General features: G+C 45.0%; 1 long non-coding RNA gene across 1 annotated transcript; it reads left to right on the top strand.

Moving 5' to 3' along the window:
* Positions 1–520: 520 nt before the first annotated feature.
* LOC105535501 lies at positions 521–18,340 on the top strand. The gene is made up of 3 exons (XR_001005439.1): positions 521–602; positions 11,243–11,465; positions 17,899–18,340. It is a non-coding gene; the product is annotated as an uncharacterized LOC105535501 (long non-coding RNA).
* Positions 18,341–21,537: the final 3,197 nt, after the last annotated feature.

Here is a 21,537-nt window from a genome sequence, read left to right as displayed (position 1 = left end):
GAATTCACAGATGCAGAACCTAAATATCGAATCTGTTCATGGAAAACACCCAGTCTTTGTAATGAGGCAGACCTAAATTTGAATCCCAGTTCTTGCTCAAGTTAACAAACTTTGAACCTCAGTTTCTCAACTCCGAAATGGAAATAATAATACTTGCCAGAAATAATGAATACAGACTGCCTAGTATAGTGCCTGGCACAGAGCATACCTTCAGCAGGTGCAAAGTTATTATTAATATCACTTTGGTTCCTAAATCACCATATTGGTTTATGCATTCATACCATATCTGTCCCCAGTTACAGTTCACTGAGTTACAGGGATGTTAATAAGGTTATTGATGAATTTTTGCAAACCTATCTCAATCCTTTTAATGGACTTCATCCATCTATATCTGTCCACTGAGGGATTGAAATCAAGTCTGTCTCATTCACAGTAGAATCCCTAGCACCTAGCACAATGCCTAGTGATACTCAAATAAATGTTTCTTGAGTCAATGAACCTAATCTTACTTTTTCCCATTCCCTTTTAGAGGCCGCAAGAGGAGAAATATCCTGTGGGACCATGGCTGTTGGCACTGTTTGTTTTTGTTGTCTGTGGCTCAGGTATGGGAGTTTCACTGAACTTATATCCCATGTTCTCCGCTGGACTTTGAAAAACGTATTTTCTTCACAAAGCAAATAGATGAAAAACATGTTGGTCTGGGATTCAAGTTTACCACTGCCTTAAACCTTAATCTTAATGGGTTTTGATTTAGTTTCCATTCCAAATATAGGTAGAGACAGAATTGATACACTATCAAATCCCAATCATAAAATGATTACACTGAGTAAAGTGGCTGTATACACTGTAGAGTTCAGTAAAGTCTTTTTTGCAGACATAGCCTTAAAAGGGCATTGGAACAGAAGGTGAAACACCTGTCTGCCTGTGATAAATCCACATTCCAGAGAAAGGGAGAGGCCTTATGCCTTATGAGAAAGTTCTGCAGAACTCCTAGATACAACTGAGCCTTTGACCCAAGACTTAAGGTGTGGGTCACCTGATACTGTAAGGTGGCAAGTTGAGAGCTTTACTTACACACGTGCAGATACACACGCACACACACAAATGCAGGGAAGATGAGCAGAAGCATTGTACCATTGTTTCTAGTTACATGCTGAACTAGCCTTGACATGGTTCCTCATCCCCATATGTTGGGTCTCAGAAATCCTTGTGAGTGGAGGTCACTTCTTCTAACCACACAGCATATGCCTTTAGGGATTCCCATCCTCCATCAGCTCACTGTTACTGAGGGCAGGAAGGCAGGAGGTCCACATCTTCCTGCTCAGGCTTAGGCCTCCCAGCAAGACAGCCTCTGCCCCAGTGACAGGAGAAGCCCATGACTAAAGATGAATCATGCATTCAAACCTAAAATCATGAAAATTTTTTTAAAAATTTAAGATGGATCAGTTCCTTTTATCTTCAAGAGACCATTCTTCCAAAGAAGCAGAAACTCTTAGGAGGAAGGAAGGATCCAAAGTACTTGGCATTATTGTTGCTTGTGGCTCAAACATTTTAAAGATGATTTGTCATTCCAAGATGAGAAAATCTTCCAAGGAAACACAGTTCTACTCTATTCCCAAAGAAATATCCTTAAGGACGTCTTTTAAACAGCTGTTTACCCAATCCCTGTTTGAATACTTCTGAGGATGGGGTGCCCACTTCTTCAAAAGCCCATTCCATTTCTGCACAGCTGGAATGCTATTAGAAATTTCTCTCCTGTTTTAAATTACGCGATGCTTCTTCTCAGTTGTTCGGATTTGAATTCCTAGGATAACACAGAATAGACTCGTTCTTCTCTAAGCACCTTGAATCATCAGATATGTTAAAGATGACTGCCTGGTCGCTCCTTCTGCAAACTAAGCTTCCCTAATTCTCTCAACCTTGCCTCATAAGATGTGGTTCCTAGACTCCTCTTCTGGATCTGCTCAATGACTTTCCTAAAGTATAGCATTTGGCAGCGCATGCCTGTAATCCCAGCTACTCGGGAGGCAGAGGTTGCCATGAGCCACGGATCGCGCCACAGGCATGGTGGCTCACACCTGTAATCCCAGCACTTTGGGAGGCCAAGGCGGGGAGGATCACGAGGTCTGGAGTTTGAGATCATCCTGGCCAACATGGTGAAACCCCGTCTCTACTAACAATACAAAAAATGAGCTGGGCGTGGTGGCACGCACCTGTAATCCCAGCTACTCAGGAGGCTGAGGCAGGAGAATCGCTTGAACCGCTGAGGTGGAGCTTGCAGTGAGCCGAGATGGCACCACTGCACTCCTTCCTGGGCGACCAAGCGAGACTTCGTCTCAATTAAAAAAAAAAAAAAAAGTATAGCATGTACAACTGCAGAAGGTGGTCTAGAAGCAGTGCGACCACCACAGAGGCAGTAGGATTGTCACTACCCTTGATTTTGCTCGTCACTCTGCCTCTATTAATGTGACCCAGCCTTGCAGTTACTTTTTAACAATTGCAGCACATCCTTGACTCACTTCTAGCTGACGGCCAGCCAGGTGCCACCCAGCTCTTCCTTACATAAACTTCCTGCAACCCCGGAGACACGTCTACATACCCCTTTATCCCAAAGTCTCTCCTGTCTCCATCACATGTTATTTTATTTTACTCATGGCCCTCATCGGCAGTTGCAGTTATTTAGTTTACTTACTTATGTTCATTTCCCTCCAGTAGGATATAAGCTCAGGGGAGGCAGTGTTTATTTTTCATTTAATTTGTAGGTCCTAGTTTAGTATTTAGCACATAGCGCTCAGGATAGATGGATGGATGGATGGATGGATGGATGGATGGATGGATGGATAAAGCCAGATATTCCTCATACTGTAGATATCTAGTTGACCTTTTTTGAGACCTAATATAAAACTTTATTACTTTTTTTATTCTCAAAGAAGAATGATTACTTCTATTAAAATTTCATTGTTGGTTATCATTTATCTTTTAATGCCATGTCCATGAAGTTCAGAAACATAGATGAACATGTATAATAAATGAATTATTACATTATAATATATAATATGGTCAGTGACATTACATGAGATATTCATGTATTGTCCTTCATTAGTAATGCATAAGTCCAAGCACTGTGCAAAATTGCAGTGACTATGGTACATTAATGCAGTATTTCTATCAATACCTACATATTCATCTGTGATGCATTGCCTCAGATGATCTGTCTCTGGTATTCAACTAAGAACAAAATAAAAACAAAGCTATGCCTTTATCATACCACAGGAAAATCAAGATAATAAACCTGTACAAAAAAGTTAGCTGTGTTTTCAGGCTGTATGACCAGTCTGTAGATTATCAGACCTTGAACTTTGAGCCTCTCATCTACTTACCCTTTTCTCCCAACATTATGGTCTCTGAAAGTATATTATTCTTCCAAGTCACTGATAAAAGTCTAGACTTGGAGAAACACACAGAACACAATTAGAGATAACCTCTTTCAGGTTGACTTTGAGCCTCTAAGCAAAACTCATGCAAGCAATCATCATGTCTTGAGGGTCCCCTCTGTGCCTGGCACTGTGCTGGGCTTTGGAAATACAATCCCATTTGGGTGCTTGCAGGCATTGGGAGAGGCAGATAAGGAAACTGTCAGTTGCAGCCCAGGGAAAGCACACTGTGATAGTGACAGCCGAGTTTACAGGGTGCTTGGCCAGCGTGGATAAGGAACTTCTAAATCGTACTCAGCAGAAGAGAAAGTTTCCAAGGGGAGGTGCTGTTTGAGCGGAGTCTTGAAGAACAGACAGCCAGCCAAAGGGTGTGAGGAAGGTGACTCTGCATGGGAACACTATGTAGCGGTAGCATGGTGGCTTCAGAGAATGTGCTGGGCTCAAGACTATAAGGTGCTCAGAATGGCCGAAGCCTACTCTTAGGCATCCCTGAGCCCAGTGACCATGCCACCTGTGTTGTCAAGGGTCTAAGTAGATAAAGATGTATATAGGCTTCAAGATACACTGTAGCCTTCTCCAGTCTGCCCCCTTAGGCAGCCTATAAGCGAGAAAGCCAGTCGAGTCACTGGCCTGGCTTATTCCTCTCAAACCCATGCCAACTCTCAAAACCCATCTCTTCCTTTTTGAAGGGCTTAAAAAACTATTATATGACCTAAACTTTTGCCTGGCTTACCAGCCCATACAGGAGGACCTGTATCTTTCCCTCTTGGGTAAATTGGGACATTTGCTAACAAGCATCTTTTGGAACTCTCCTGGTCTCCAGCGGTTTCCCAGGGATTAAGTATGTTAGCGCTGCCTCTCTGGAGGTTTGTGCAGGGCCATGGGGTGTGAGCCTGCAGGGCCTGGAGATTTGGATGAAAGAGCCCGAGAGGACCCACTCTTATTGCCATACCACAGCCCCTGCCCTTAGTACCTAGGGCTCTTTTTGTTTTGTTTTGTTTTGTTTGTTTTTTTGAGACAGAGTCTCACTCTCACCAGGCTGGAGTGCAGTGGCGCAATCTTGGCCCACTGCCACCTCCACCTCCCAGGTTCAAGCGATTCTCCTGCCTCAGCCTCCTGAGTAGCTGGAACTACAGGCGCCCACCACCATGCCCAGCTAATTTTGTTTTTGTTTTTGTTTTTTTTTCCCAGTAGGGACGGGGTTTCACCATGTTGGCCAGGATGGTCTTGATCTCTTGAGCTCATGATCCACCCGCCTAGGCCTCCCAGAGTGCTAGGATTACAGGCGTGAGCCACTGCGCCCAGCCGCCCAGGGCTCTTTTAATGATGCTGATTTAAAGCTTTCTGGTTATAAAGCCATTTTGCTTTTATGGAGAGGTTAGACATGAAACGAGACTTGAGCCATCTTACTTTCTCTGTCTTCTGTTAACATGCTATCATGATCCCTAAGCAATGGGCCTCATGCCTTTTTTAATCATAACTAAAAATAATTACCACCACCGTGTTTTTTTTTTCTTGCCAACTTTAGCAATTTTTTTGTAAGCCTCAGCTCAAGTCGGGCACAGTTCTCACAGAAATGTGTCACTCTTCTCAGCTTGTCCTTGGTACTGTGCCCTTCCTTCTATCTTTGTACACGTCCTTTTCTAAACAGAACATGTCATGAGAAACACAATAGCTCCTTTAGATCCGTCCCTGTTGCCACTTCTCTGGGATTAGTCACGATTCATTTCATCTTGCAGAGCCGACTATTCCCTCTTGAGTTTCTCCCGTTTTAGGGTCACAGGCCGTAAGTGCTTACCCATCTTTTCTCTACATTTAAAAGAATGTACAGTCCTCAAGTCTAGCCCATTTGTCAGCTGCTTTGTTTTAGGTAATGAGCTTTCTGGTAGGTGCTAGGATAGTTGAAGCCCTCATCAGTGGTCTGTCTCACCTCTGTTCCAGCTTTGTAATCTGAAATAGGAAAATTCCCTACATCTCACGTCTGCCTAGCTGTTTGCAGTATGCACACCTGCACCCGCACACCTGCCCTGGCCTGCAACAGTCAGGCCAAATGCACTGGAGTGTCTTGTAGGATCTCCATATCTTTGCAGACAGATAGGCCCTTTTCCTATTCCTTTCTATTAGCTCTCCTTTGAACAAGATACACCCCTATGCCAGGCTCAAGTTCCATTTCACCAAGTTCCAGTGGGACCTTGGAGGTCATATGGCCTTTCTTTGAGTTCATGTGGTTGGTTACTCTTATTTTGTGTGTTTTTATACAGATGCTAAGGAAAAAGGCGAAATCTTCTAATATTAATAAAGGCGTTGATCACTGATGTGAGTCTCTTGAAAGTCTCACTTGCTTTCATTACCTTACTCTATTAACCCACTTTCCTCATTGATGATTGGTTGGGCGAAGTGCTCTTTTTAGAAATAGTGCCAGTGTACCTAGGGTAAATAAATATTCAGGTCAGGCAGACAGTAACGAATGCACATTTTATCTGTTTTTCTGGCTGTCTTCTGGGAAAGAGTTAGGACTGGTAAGAAGCTGGCATTTAAGTATGTGCTCACTTATTGGTCAGCCTTTCTACGTTTTATGTGGAAAAACAGCTTAACAAGCCTATAAAAAGTCTACAGGACCCCTTTCTTATAGAGAGTCGGGGGTCACTGGGATCACTTGCCTCCTGTTTCTCAGCTTCTCTCCTGTGGCTTCCTCCTCCTCTGCATGTGCTTTTCATGCCTGCCATCCTAGTAAGAGCAAGATAATGAAAAGGAAGGAACGAGGACTGGGAGAGTAGTGAGGGGACGCAGTCCAGGCACCCAGAGACCCCTGGCATAAACACACACTCAGGGAATGCCACCCCTCATTGCAAAGCCAGATGGGAGCAACAGACCTCCCGGGGCTGCCCCACGCCCCCACCCAGATCCGAGCGCAGCCCAGCCCTGTTCTGTCTTAGGCACTTGGTGGAAACCTCTAATACATTGCCCTGGTGAGAGGGAGTTTGGGGAGGTTATCTAAATACACCCTCTTCAGAATAAGCAAATTTCTACTTTCCATGATTGCAAAAGTTCTCTTAGGCAAGGGACTGCTTTGAAAACTGACCAGTTGGCACTCATAGAATAGGAGGCCTCTGAAGGGAGGATAGTTTCAGGATCTGCCAGATGTCAGCTCCGAGCCTAGATTCACTTTTGTCAGCTGAATGACCTTGGACAAGGTGCTTACTCTTGGTATTGATTCCCTTATCAAGAAAATGGGGATAATGAGCAGCCCTCCCAAGGTGTCCTGGCGTTGAGTGGCTCTGGGGATCTAAGTGCAGGCCCATAGCAAGCTCAAAGCCTGCAGCTACGGTCACCACCACCTCTGTCCCTGTAGCCCTCATGGGAAACAGTGGTACCACGGGACTATCGGTTGTGCTGTGGGGTGCTTCAACTTGCACACACCTGTCATCCTTCCAGGCTGTACATTCAGTTGCAGACTCGACCTCTCACATGGGTCTCAGTCTCTCAGCAAGCCATGGGCCCTCCCTCTTCACCCCACAGATGAGTGGAAGCAATGTGAGTGATAACACTTTGGGTGCATGAGACTGTTTTCCCACATGATAAAGCGTCAAGTCTTCCCCACAGAGGGAGAAGGGACACCAACATGCAGATCACAATCAATGAAAAGCAGTTTGTCCTTTAACTTGAATATCAGGAAAAAAAAAAACGTGAGTTTCATTTCCTTAAAGCAACCCCAATCCACCACTCTTTTGCTGTAAAAGTTATCTTTATGAGATACAAAAGCTTTGGGAATAGTATATTCTTCTGAGACATGGTATTATCCAATTAGAACATCTCAGGGCTATATCTCGTTTCATTTTGTTTAATTTGATAACCAGTTTTTTTTTTTCTTTTTTGAGACAGAGTCTCACTGTTGCCCAGATGGAGTGCATTGGCACCATCTTAGCTCAGTGCAACCTCTGCCTCCTGGGTTCAAGTGATTCTCCTGCCTCAGTCTCCCAAGTAGCTGCGATTACAGGCATGCGCCACCATGCCCAGCTAATTTTTGTGTTTTTAGTAGAGACGGGGTTTCACCCTGTTGTTGAGGCTAGTCTCAAACTCCTGGCCTCAAGTGATCCACCCTCCTCGGCCTCCCAAAGTGCTGGGATTACAGGTGTGAGCCACCACACCCAGACAGTTTTATTAATATATAGATTATGTAAGAAATCAAAAACCCATTTCTTAATCAATACCTGTTATGAGTCTGCTGAGATTATTAACCCAAACAGGCCATGAACTTCTTGTCAAACCTTAGCCTGGGATTTTGTTTTGGCTGGATTTGTCTCCACTGGATCTGCTAGGACCCGGATCAACATCGAAGGCCAAGGGATTTCAGTGCCCTCATAAGAGACTTTGCGCTTTTTTTCTCTCCCCCTTTACTAAAAGTATTATCTTCCATTTCTGCAGGCAGTGGGGCCGGTTTCCAGGTAAGCAGCTCATCCTGGCTCTGCCAGTCCCGGGTTTTGAAACCTGCCTCTTTGCAGAGCTGTTTGAGAGCTTCTGAAGAATGCTTGCTTTTATCTCAAGACTCAGAGGCAAGCATTAGCTGGAACGTCTGTCTGAGACTGTTCCCCACAAAGATACTGTCACACAGATAGGTCAACTGCTATCTTCTCAAGGCACTTGCAGACTTGACACGCTTCCCCAGCCCATTCATGGACCTAGTCACTGCTGTTTGTGCTCAGAGCCCTCTCCTCTGGGTGTTTCCTTTCCCTTTTGTCCCCAGCTCTTGCATGAGCCTTACTGAGGACTCTCAGGCTGTACCAATGCTTAGTGGGAAAGTGGGCTGCAGTTCATTGGTAATGTCTGTCCTGAACACGGTATGGCTGACAGCGCCACATTCTCGTCTTTGCTATCCTTAGCCTAAATTTTTTATAAGGTTATTGCCACAGTATTCACAAGATAACTGTCTTTGACATTTCCAACTTTCCTCTTTGACCAGAATGCCTCCTAGACTTGGTGAAATGAGGTCTTTTCCTTAATATGCTACCTGTTTGGATAATTTTATTTACAGTCAGCCTATACATGTTTCTTGTGGTCTTACAGTATCATTTACCCTTTCTGAGTTCTTGGGTGTGATACCCTACGTTGACAGGATGCAGTAATCTGAGATGGCACTCTTTGCAATGCGGTTGTATTTCTCTCTGTCCTGATGCCTCAGTGATAGTTTCAGGCAGCATCAATGGAGTCACCATCTAATTCCCATCATCCTTTGACTCTCAGAGAGAAACTCTTAAATACCAACCATGCCCCAGTTCCCTCCCTCAGACTGTTTCTTCCTCATGTATTCCTAATTTCAATTTTATTTCTCTTTCTCTGGCCAACCCTGATATTCATTTCCTAATTAGAGATTATGAGAATTTTAATGGTGACTAAAGCCTGGCTATTCTTGAAACTGACAAATGTTTATTTCCCATCAAAGGGAAGCCTCTGGGGTAACAGGATTAACTAGTGACTGTTATTTTCTTCACTGTTTCCTATAGTTTCCAAATTTGTCAGTCAGCATATATTACGTTTATAAGCAGGAAAAAAAAATGTGTTTTAAAAAAAATCTAGACTAGTGGTTTTTGGTCTTTTTTTTTTTTTTTTTTAAGCTGCAGAACTTTGTTCAAATCTCAGAGAGAAATAAATGAAAGAGCAGCTGTTCTGGTTGAAGTGAAGCCTGTGTATGTTTCTGTTTGCATTTGTGTGTGTGTTTGTATATGTGGGTTTTTTGTGTGTGTTTGTTTCCGTGTGTGTATTTGTGAATGTGCTTGTGTTAGTGTGTTCATGAATGTGTTCATATGTATATGCATGCATATGCATGCTTGCATGTGTGTGTGTGTGTATAGTATACCTCCCTATGTTGCTGGATATTATGACTTTCTCATCCCCAGAAGGGAGCACACATCTGGACTCTCTTTGCCCATCAAATAGGAAATTGTGCCTGGCTCCAGGGCTGGCCTCTGTTATTGCAGTTAATGCCTTTCAACAAAGAGCCTGCGAGGTTTATCAGGCACCATCCGTTGGGAGTCGCTCCGCCGTTTCTGGGCAGGGACATTCCTTTCATCTGTCAGTTAACAGGCGGCACTTTCCCCCTGTATTCTCCAAGGCCTCTGCCTGCTGCGTGGCGGGGGAGGGGAGAGAGAGCATGTCACAGACAGGTCCTTTTTCAGGACAGCCTTTTCAGAACAGATGTGAAGAAGTGATTCTCTGAGATGTCCTTGGCAGGGCCTGAATCCTCCCGTTCTCCCATCCTTGTGTTTTGGATGGTCCAGGTCTCTCCCTGTATGAATGTGCTGGAGGCCTCTCCATTTCTGGAAGGACCACACCCAAACTTTCCCCAGGACTGGCTGTTCTGTTAAGAATGCTGTGGAAGAAGAAAAGTACAAGTCACAAACATGCCAGGGACATATGAGAGGCCAGAGACATTCTTTTCAGTGCTCTCTCTTCCCACTCCCTGTGTGGCCACCAGTTTTGTGGCAAACTGTCTTTGAGCCCAAAGGTTGAGGAGCCAGAATGGAGCCTTTTGCAACAACTAAGAAACATTTCTCTGTGAACTGTTAGCTGCTCTCTGAAATCTTTTGGGGACACAAAATTTGAGGAAGGTCTGTATTTTGTGGTGTACTGGGTGAAAACCACCACCTTAGCATGTGCACATGCCATAGCGGGGAAGTTAACATGGTTGCTAAGAGCTACAGCTTCAGGGCCAGACTTTGTGGATTTGAAACCACCTACTAGCTATGTAGCCTTGTCTAAGATACTTACACCAAATCTAAGCCTCAGTTCTTCTCTTCTTAAAAGAGAATGGTACTGGTTCCTAACTCCTGGGACCCTCAGGACTATTAATCCTGAGGATTAACTGAGGCAATGCATGTGGAATGTTTAGTAGAGTGAGAGTGTTGGCTTTGTAAGTGTTTGCTGTTCTTGTAATTATGTTTATGGTCTGGCTCACACTGCCTTCCCACCTCTCCATCTCCCTGGGAAGGTCCTCACCAAAGCTCTGAATGCTTAAGAGGGAAGAAATAAAATTTTGCCTATTTTGATAGCTTTGCTTGTTGATGGTGAGAAAATTTGTAGTGGGTGAACATAGCACTGAGATATTGAGGAACCTCCATGAGCCAAGACCAGCGGCCCCCCTGGATAGGTAAAGGATAGGGTTTGTAAACCAGAGAGTCAGTGGTGTCACCTCTGCAGGGATAGCTAGAACTTCTCTAGGTCTAGAAAGAGTTATTTATAAACTAGCCCATGAGGGTGAGCAAGATCTGTTTGTACAACTGTTTTGGCTACCATTTATTGAGGACTGACTTCTTGTAATGCCAGGCCCTACACATACATCTTCTCCTCTGGTCACACAGTCCCTGCAAAGATGCCATTACACTCATTTTTCCAGATCACGAAACTGAGGCTCATAGAAGAAATTGGCCAATGTCCCATAGCTAAAAAGTGAGAGAGCTAGTCCCCAAATCTAGTTCTTTCAGACTCTAAAACCCATCTGTTTTCCATTACCCTGCATTCCCTCTCTCTTACGGTTTCCCTGAAAGTTCTATGAAGCAAAAGTTTTCCACCAATTTAGGCCTTTAGCATATGACTGTGTATTGAAAAGAGCTCCTGCTAAAACATCCCCTATTTTTCCTGCCAGAAAAAGTGTGTTTTCCAGAGGTTCCTGATGTGCAGCCATCCTGGTTCTTGCTCCCAGATGGAGAAAGACCTGACCCAGCCACAGGCTACCTCTTGGTTGGGCCACCAGTGTCCCCACTCACCCCCCGGACACTTGCTTCAGGACAGACTTGAATTCGCCATATTTGCAGGTCAACCACATAAATTGGCCTTTCCTGGAGACTGCCAGAACTTTCTCAAAACTGTAACATCCAGAGGGAGTCACCCCCACCCAGGACCGGCAAGTGGGATGTTTAAGGAACCGGCCGGCCCTGGACGAAAGACTGAGGCCATTCATCTGCTCTGGAGTTCATCCTCGGGATCTGAGAGGCACAGCCTGGAGAAGACATCTCATCAGCCATCGGCTCCCTTAAGGTGACCTGCGGCCTTCTTTGTGCCCTGGGGGCATTTGGGCTGGTGTAGAGGCTCTCTCTCAGAAGCTCTTTCTGCTATTTTAATGCAGATAGAAAACTTTACATTCTTTGCTAATAACATCCAAGTTTTAACAGCATCTTGTTGCCCTCGCCTGTCTCTGGCATCTCTCTTTTTTCCCTCTTCTCCATCTCTAGAGAAGCCACCAGAAAATGGCATCTTGCTTTTGACTTTCTTTGTGCTGATTATTTTAGAGAACTTAGTGATCCACTTTGCAATGTCTTGTCTCCTAACATTTCAGCTTGTTTCTTAGAGAGCCCATACTTTGCTTTCTACCAGCTCTTTCATCATTTTCATTTTCTTAAATGAAAAATAAGCAAAACGGTATGATTTCTACATTGTCTTCTTCTCCTAAAGGATATTCTTCTTCCGGCCTCTCTTAATCTCTCTTCTCAGCAACTCCCTTGATCTCCTTTATCATCAATTTATTGTCAATAAAAGTGGCTTTAGGAAGCCTCCTGTTATCTGGCAGGGTTCCAGCTTTCTGACATTTACCTATGGGACCCACTTGTTATGTCATCCCTGTGTCCTTCTGGCACTCCCTCTTAGCTGGGGAGGGTCAGTCCCCAGGGTGAGAGTGGGTTGGGATGGCCCATTCTCAGGCCTTTAGGGGTTTATGGTCTTGTACTTCCCCTTCGAAGACTGAGCTTTAGAGACATTTGGATCTAAAGGCAGCCATTTGATGCTGACTCTTTGGGTTTGCAGAGTAGTCATTTGAGGTTTTTAAAATATATTTTCCTCTGTGCTTTCTGCAATCATTCACTTTTCAGTAATTCAATAATATTTACAGAGGACCTACTTTGTGCCATCCCTTGTCCCTGTTATCCTGGAGCTTGTAGTCTAATGGCAAAGAAAGATGAGTTAATCAAGTAATCACACCAAAACACTTTCAATTCAGCCATAAAACTGTACAATTTCAGCCATGAAACTATGTAAAGAAGAGGCACATGGGGCTATGAAATCATATAATGCAAAGGACCTGTGTACTCTCAGGTAAGTGGTTCTCAAAGTGTGGTCCCTGGACCGGCATCTCAACGTCCGCTGTGAACTTGTTAGAAACACAGATCCTCAGTCCCTTAACTCCAGGGCTTGGGGAGAAGGTGTCCAGCATTTGCGTTTTAACCTGTCCCCAAGAGACTGTGATGTGTGCTCAAGTCTGAGAACCTCTGCTCCAGGTGATCAAAGAAGGCTTCTCTGAAGACATTAACTTTTGGTTGATGAAGGAAAGTAGGGAATAGGGTAGGGTAGAAGTATTTCAGACAGAAAGAATGGCATGTGTAAAAGCCCTGTGGTCTCACTCCTGTAATCCCAGCACTTTGGGAGGCCGAGGCGGATGGATCACGAGATCAAGAGATCAACACCATCCTGGCCAACACAGTGAAACCCTGTCTCTACTAAAAATACAAAAAAATTAGCTGGGTGTGCTGGTGCATGCCTGTAGTCCCAGCTACTCAGGAGGCTGAGGCTGGAGAATCGCTTGAACCTGGAAGGCAGAAGTTGCAGTGAGCCGAGATCGTGCTACTACACTCTAGGCTGGTGACAGAGCAAGACTCCATCTCCAAAAAAAAAAAAAAAAAAAAAAAAAAAAAAAAAAAAAACTGTGGGGAGAACAGGGAGCTTTTGAAAACATGAGGGAGTGCCCCAAGAAGCAAGGAGAAGAGTGATACAAGGTGAGTCTGACAGGTCTGGACAGGGGCCAGGATGTGCAGGTCATGGAGGCCTCATCAGGGACTGGGCAACGGGAAGCTTTTGATGTGCAGTAAACACGGGAGTGACAATATATTATTTGCTTTTATTGAAAGGATAATTCTAGCTACAGTATGGAGAAAGGATGGAAGAAGAACAAGAGTCGAGCACTAGGAGGGCCTCACTGGGGTCTTGGGGAGAATGATGGTAACTTGGACTAGGGTGGCTTCTGAGGAATGGAAAGAAGGGTGCATAATCACAAGATTCCCAGGTAAAATCCACAGGTCTTGGTTATCAATTGGAGGTGTCAGGAAGGACTGTGGTGTTTTGAGTCTACATGCAAGATGGAAGATAATGATGCCAGTTTTAGCAGTGGGAAGAGATCATGAGAAGGTCCTGTTGAGTCTGAGGTACCTCTGAGCCACCCAGGTGCAAATATCAAGTAGATAGTGGAAGGTGTGCTGGAGCTCAGAGAAGTCAGGGCTGGAAATACACATTTGTGCATCATCAACAGCTAGGTGGCAATTCAAACTGTGGGCTGGGAGGCATCGCCTAAGGAGGAAGAATGTAATGAGAAGAAAGCTAGTAACGTTCATTGCAGAATGTCAGCGCCCATGTTTAATGGTCAAGTGGATTGTTTCCTCTAAAATAAGCTTAGAGGAAAGAGCCAAGAGAAGGAGGAAAACTAGAACCTAGAAGACCATGGTTTCACAGAGGCCGAGGGAAGAGAGTTTCCAACAGGAAGTGCCCAGCAGGGGTGAGTAGGGGGTAAGACAAGAGAAGGTGGAAGAACACCTGTTACACTAAGCGACCCAAAAGTCATTTGTGACTTTAGCAGAAGATGTTCAATGGAGGGAAGAGAGCAGAAGCTAAAATGAGGTGGATTGACACGAGAATAGCAGGTAAGAGAGTGCAGAAAGTGAGCATAGACAGCTCTTTAGAAATGGTTGTGAAGAGGAAGAGAGGGCCCTGTGGATAGGGATGTGGAGTCAGGCACATAGCTTTGGTGTGTTTGATTTTGCAGTGGGAGTGCTCCTAGCATGTTAAAGCCTAAAGACTTCATTGAAAGGGGGAGGTTGAAAAAAGAGAAATGGGATCATCTAAGGTTACCAAGGGCCAGGATCCTTGACACAGGTAGGAGGATGCAGAGGCTTCGTGGGTCTCGTAGCTCCTGCTCTCGCCTGGACTTTTCTGAACCTCTGGGACCTGCCCACACCCTGATCGCCTGCCCTGGAATGCCTGCTGTCCCTCCCTTTCTTGGCATCTCTCCTCCCCGCTGTCTCGCCTGCCCACAGTTCCTCTCCTGCAGCCTGCTCTGCTGTTTTCTCAGCTTTGTTCACCCACTGTTAAGTTATTAACTTGTCAGGGTCTAGACTCCCCGCTTCCTTTCCCTCTTTTGAACTCACTGCTGGCTCCCTTCCCATTTGCCGCCTCAGAAAGTCAGCATTTGGAAGGCGGAGGTTACTCTGCAGGTCAGTATTGGCAGGTACACAGGATTACAGTTAATATAATTAGTATGAGATGTGTAAGTTTTCTTAAAGACCATGATACAACTGAAAAAGAAATAATAAACACAACTGTTATCTTATGGAGGTAAATGGTGAACTTAAAAAATAGACTTTATCCAAAGTAGTGTCTCCAAGAAGGTTCATCTGTGAACATGTTAAGGATCGCTGGACTCTTACACGTTAATTCATGGATTCAATTATGATCAGGAATGATCCTCAGTTTTTAAAGCAAACTCAAAGAACTAGATAAGTTATTTTAACATCAGTATCGCTGTTCTGAGACATACAAACTTTATCTTAGATTTTTTTTTATTATTTTTATTTTTATTTTATTTTTATTTTTTTTATTTTTTTTGAGATAGTCGTGCTCTGTCCCCCAGGCTGGAGTGCAATGGCGCAATCTCGGCTCACTGCAACCTCCACCTGCCGGGTTCAAGCGATTCTCCTGCCTCCCACGTAGCTGGCACCACCACACCCAGCTAATTTTGTACTTTTAGTAGAGACGGGGTTTCACCGTGTTGGCCAGGATGGTCTCCATCTCTTGACCTCGTGATCTGCCTGCCTTGGCCTCCCAAAGTGCTGGGATTACAGGCATGAGCCACCGCACCTGCCCTGTCTTAGATTCCTTAGAGAGATTTGTAACAGTTCCTTAAAAAAGAATTGCACGGTTTCGTATTATTACCTAGAACTTTTGAAGTTATGAATTAACTTAATATGGGGGCTATATGGACTGAGACACCGATGGTTTCCTGTTTGTTGACTTACATCCTGCTGATAATTTTTTGTCTAAGGGCAAGAGTAAGTAAGAAGTAATATTTTTGAGCATCTACTTATGTCATCCTATTTATTCCTTGCCATCCTTTGAGGTACTTATTATCCACAGTTTTACAGGTAGAGAAAGCAGGCTGAGAACCGTGTAGTAATTTCCCAAAGTTCACAGCTTTGTTGGGTGGCAGATGTGCTAAGCGCTGGTCTGCATACTGGGACACGGAGAAGCAGCAGTTGTTGAAGTCATGGTAACAGTGATGATAGCAGTAGCTACCAGGCACTGAGTCCTCCATGTGTGAGGACCCTTCCTATATGACATGTGGTTTAATCCCTATGATAGCCCTGCAGGGGCCATGATCCTCATTTTACAGAACAGGAAGCAGCCTCGAAGAGGTTAATTATTTGTCCAGTCACACAGCTTTTCAGCAAAGAGCTGATATTCAACCCAACTTCATCTGATCCTAACTTTCTGCTCTAAAGTCAACTTGTTTGTCAGGATTAGCAATAGTTCCCTGATCACAAGAACAAAGTCTGAGGCATGGTAGATGTAATTTTTTTTTCTAATGTTGAATATACAGCTGCCTCCTGGCATTCCCATTGAGCCACAATACAGAATGTTTATTTAATTTTTATTCCTTGTGAGCCTTGGTGGGGAGGAAAGGAACATCAGATATTTCTGCAAGCTTATAAATTGTTATAGGGTACTTTCTCTTCCATCTACCAACTGCTCCTGTTAAGACCCGCCCAAGAACCCAAACTTAGCTAAGAAAACATCTGAGCACATCCAGAATTCAGTATCACAAGTTGTTGAACCAACACCTTCACCATATCTACAGATGAATCCCTGACACTCACATGGAGCTGATTTACTCTGATTTGACTCATAATTCTAACAGTTTCTGTTTTCAGCTTAGTCTATAGCAACAAAATAATAGTAGAGGGCCCACTGCAGATGGGTATAGTAATACCAGAGATGAGAAGAAAGAGACCCAAAAAATGATCAGAAGCAGAAATGAGAGCCTGGAAGTGCAGCTGACCAGAAGCATTTCAGTGTCAGATCAAACGCTGCCTCCTCTGTAGCCAGATCACAGCACATCTCATCAGTTACTGGTTTTCATCATGGTGACACCAAACATTCATGGAAAGTTGGCATTGAAATATGTTGGTATCTCTAATTCAGAAAGGTAGTGATGATGGGTGCAGTGGTTTTAGGGGAAAAAAGCCAAAAAAATGCATTCGTGTTTGTCTACCCTTAAAACCCAGGTGTCCAAGAACAATTCCCCAAGGTTCCGTGCATCGTTTCTCTTTGTATCCTCGAAGTGCGGTGTCTGATACAGAGGATGTGCTCACTGATGCCGGATGATGAAACGTTGAATGACTTGTGTCCTAGGGTTCTGGATAACTCTGTTTTACCGTGGATCCTGGATGTATTCCAGGATGACTTTATGAAGGCGAGAAGGGGTAAGACCCCTGAGAGCTCAGTGTTTATTCTGTTTTTACACATAGTTAGATGCGATAATACCCACCCTCCTTAAAAAAAAAAAAAAAATTCAATTTTTTGTTTTGCCAACTTTCCATGAATGTTCAGTGTCACCATGATGAAAACCATGGTAGTTACTCTTATCATTACCGTCATCTTTGTCAGCACTGACCAAGGTTGCTCACTGAGAAAGATGTGAAAAAGAAGTTGGGATCTTCCTCTCCTGGGACACATTTGAAACCCAGTAGCTGGAAGCAGGCTGAAGCTATGTAACCAGCTCTCATCCACATGGGCAGGGGTCCCAGGAGTTCTCTGTGGGCTTATGGGCTACCCAGCCCCTTGACAACCCCAGTTATTAAAGATTGAGCCCTGAATAAATCAGTGCGGCTCTCCATGAGAGACAGCTGCCTTCCAGAGAGTTCCCTGTAGCCGGAAGATACGCACGCATGGAGGGTTCTGGGCAGCCCGAGGCTGGCCCCGTGGGCTGCTCAGAGCACCTGGTCTGCCTTCCCAGCACAGGGCTGATTGTTTTACAGGTCACAGCCATTTTGAAAAGGCAGACTCACTGACCTGTTTAATGAGTGCAGTTTCTGCACGAAAGCCCATATCCCTCTCCCAGGCAGCCCCAGAACTTTGCTGGGGAAGGGGGCCAAATCTCCTCTCAATGCCTGAGGGATTTCTGGCCTTAACTGCTGGTGGAATTAGCAGGAGTTATCTATAAATCCCTGAGGCATCCATCAGCCGACTGAGCGAGGCTGCCTTTTTAAAGAAGTTCACTGACCTCTTGTTAACTTAACTCCTTGTTAGGAAATATCTAATCAGCTGTGAACTAACACGTCAGGGCCCGGGGGTCTGCAGAAGCCCGGCTCACTGTGGGCTGGGTTTCCAGCTGTGTGCAGTCTGGTGTCTGAGCTGTTGTGTTTTCCTCTTTCAGCTATCTTTCAGATCATTCAGAGCATAAGGATGGGCATGTGAGAAGGCCAGGGATTTGACACCACCTCCCTCCCACTGGAGAGGGGAGGACCACGGAAGCGGTCAGCCAGTTTCTGCGGGAAGCAACAGGCCACACGGAATAGAAAAAGTCGCTCCCCCACTTGTTCCCTGATCACTTCATCGTGGATGTCAGACCAAATTGCCTTCTCACAGGACATCTTGGTGCATCCGTGTTCTCAAGCGGAAAGGACATTTTGCTTTTCTGTTGGCAGGATTAGTAGCCACGCGGGTCGTCCGCAGCAGTGCTGTCTTTTTGGCTTTTCCCTTGGTTTCACTAATGCGTGCATGTGGCCCTCTGAACGATCACTGGTTTACTTTCTATGGATACAATCTCTCCCCCATTGAGAATTGGTTTTACAAATAAATGCCTTCATTCAACCTTATACCATGTGTGGGTTATAGTGAAAAAACGAACGTGAAGGAAATAGCAGAATAGCTCAAGGAAGGTTGGGAGGTGGAGAGACTTGGTTATGCAGTTGAAGGAGGGGCAGGGAATCTGTGGGAGGGGAACCAGAGCTAGATTTACTCAGCAGGTCCTTGGCCAGACCCTCAAGATCTTTGCCTGAATGAAGCCCTGGGCAGTTCTAATGACCTTGCATTTTCTACACATTTGATTCTTTTTCTTTTTTTTTTTTTCCAATATTTTTGTCTTGTCTTGTTTGTTCTTCTCTTTTTCAGTTCAGAAAAGGCATGTGCAATGTATACAACGGTCTGATTCGTCTTTATCTCCTCTGTAGTCTGCCTCAGAGCTTAGCACAGAGCAGACGTCCCAGGCCTCTTGGTGAGAACCATCCAACCCCAGGGCCCAGCCTCAGCCACTCCAGAGCTCTGGGTAAATCAGGAGCCTTGCAGCCCTCTGGGGGATCAGCTGGCAGAATAGGTGGGTGAGGCCCTCTCCCTGGCCAGCCTCCCCCACAGCTTCTCAAAGCATGGTGTTGCCAAAGGAAGTTACAGGGACAGCCACAGGATTGCTGGTAGGATTAGAGGTGGTCACCCTGCAATATGAAGCATGCTTTTGTTTTTATTAATTTCCATCTTTGCATTAGCAATTTTTTTCATTCATTAACTTCATGAGAGCTTTAAAAAGGAAAGTGACAGACATGACCAGCGTCTCTCTAGACCACTTTACAGGTTTTGGTGTTAGTGGCACTGTTTGAATTAGGGGGCTTTTTGTTCATTGGGGTCTTTCACTTCAGACCCTTTAGTGATGTTCTTGAAGGCTTGCTTTTATCCCACCCTTTGAGCTCCCCTCCAAAAGCATCCCTTCCCCCTTCTTCCTTCTTTCTTTCCCACTAAGAAGAGAGAGTAGTCAGACTGCTCCAAAATCAGCAGCCCTGGGAACAGTTTACCACCCCGTGTTCCCTTGCCACTCCCACTCCCCAGCCCCCAGCCCCTCACAAAGTGGCAGAAGATATTTCCAGCCACTCAAGGGTGGCACACAATAGATGCCCTCCAAGCTCATCCCCTCATCCTGTTGGCTCCGACTATCCTCTTCTAGGTCACCGAGTCAGACCAGTGTGTGGTAAGAGATCAGCCCTAAGGGATCCTGCTTGGGGCCCAGGAGCCCACACTGCCTGCCAAGAGGAGGAAAAAGAAAGGCTCCTTGCCTTCAGGTGACTGGGTCTGTGCTCCCACGTGTCTCTTTCCAACTCCCACATTGCCTAGACTTGATTTGAGTGCAGACTTTCTCTTTCTCCCTTAATGCCCATAAAAGCACACCTCCCAAACCACCAATAGAGGCCATTACTGACCTGAGCTTTGTGGTTCATCCTTTATTGGACAGAATTTTTTCCCCTAATTTGGCCTTTCCCATAACAGCAATAGTCAAGAGGGTGATTATCCCCATTTCAGGGAAAGGGAAACCGAATCCTGGCCAGAGTCCGTTCCAGATAGACCCTGCTTGTCCCCAGGTGACAGGTGCAATGGGCTGGGCGTGGTGGGCTGTTGGCTGCCATCCATAAGACTGTCCAAGATTGATTTCTCTCCCCAGGCTCTGCAATCATCCACAAATTGGTTTTCTGTTAGTTTCCAGGTAGCCTCCCTGAAGTACTTGTATATGGCAGTCTACCCTCCCTGGTGACTTTTTCCATCTGTCCTCTGCAAGCAGAAATGAGAGCTGTCTTAAGGAAGTTAGGGCCATTGTTGATTTATATTGTACTGCAGAGAGGACAGCAGTTTCCCTGTGAAACATAGTAAGAAATACACAGTAGCCCAATGCATAACGTACCCTCCAAAACAAGTTTTACAGAAAGAATTTCACTTATCCCTACCATACGTGATGCATTCTGATTTTTTTCTAGTCCATTTTTTGAATTAAAAATTAAAAATTTCTAGTCTATTTAATGTTTTGAATTAAAAATTAATTCAAAATGGTTGCATCCTCAACAATTGATTTTAGAACCCATGAACAGATTTCAACCACAGTTGAAAAAACACTGCTCTTCAGAAGAAAATCAAGCTCTTGGCTGAGGACAGATCAGCAGGGTTCAGAAGGCAGTAAAGTCGGAACCCCACTTTTTATCCTGGTGAGAACTTAAAGTCCCATCTCAGTCACAGCCAATCAAGAGCTCCAGCGGCACAGGATAAGCGACTTCTTGCGGGATTTAAGGCACAATGGCAGATTCTGCAGGGAAAGCTGGGGGGCCAGGTGAGCCTGTGGATCCAGCACCACCTTGAATCCATAGAAAGAGTATGAAATTAATGTTCATTTATTTCATAAATAAATGTCCATGCTGGCAGGTTCAATTTGTCAGCATTCACTTACCGGGAGTCACAATCACTTAGGATGGGCGTGGGGAGTTCTTAAAAGTAGGAATCCACCCCAAGCCTGCTGAAAATCAAACTCTCACAGGAAGACATGCAGAAGTTTTACGTAAGTGTTTTTTAAAAGATGTAGACAATTCTGATGCCGCCCATCCACCAATGAACATTTGGGAACCAATTCACCAGCAGACTTAGTTTAATTAAACCAAAGCAGGGACCCAGAGACAATGTCACACACCTAACCCACGGCGTTCAACCTGATCTCTGAGAGCGTCTTTCTGCTTTGATGTTCAGAAGCATCTGGGGGCTCCTGGGGGCTCAGTGGTGATGATACACTATGTTTGGTTTTGCTCCAGTTCTTGTGTGTGTCTGTGGCCCCAGACTGGAGCACAGGATGCTTACTACTTGACTTGACTTTTGAGGCTCTCTAGAGGAGAAGAATCATGCCTTATGGGAAGGCTAAGGTCTTTTTCTAGGTCCCCTGCCCCCGGGACATCATCACAGGTCAAACACTGTTTCTGGGAAGACCAGTGCCCCTTGAAGGTGCTCCCTGCTTCGGAAGTGCCTAAACACAAGAAACATGCCCTCAGACGTGGGGGCTGCACTTTGTTATAAGACAGTTCTCATCCTATCCAGACACAAGAACGTTCTAACAGAATATCCCTGCAGTTCTTCCACAATTGTTCCCCAGAGCTTTGGAGGCAAAATGTCATCTGGGTGATGTCCTTTATCCTACAGCCATCATCAGGCTTCAGCTGCAAGCTGTGAACATATATTAATCGCTCTTAGCAGCAGGTCCCTTTCTTTGAGAAATCTT

This window comes from Mandrillus leucophaeus, unplaced genomic scaffold (genome assembly GCF_000951045.1).
Source record: "Mandrillus leucophaeus isolate KB7577 unplaced genomic scaffold, Mleu.le_1.0 Scaffold147, whole genome shotgun sequence".
NCBI classification, from domain to species: domain Eukaryota; kingdom Metazoa; phylum Chordata; class Mammalia; order Primates; family Cercopithecidae; genus Mandrillus; species Mandrillus leucophaeus.
Note: the sequence above shows the minus strand (reverse complement) of the source record. Positions and strands in the feature narration are given on the sequence as shown.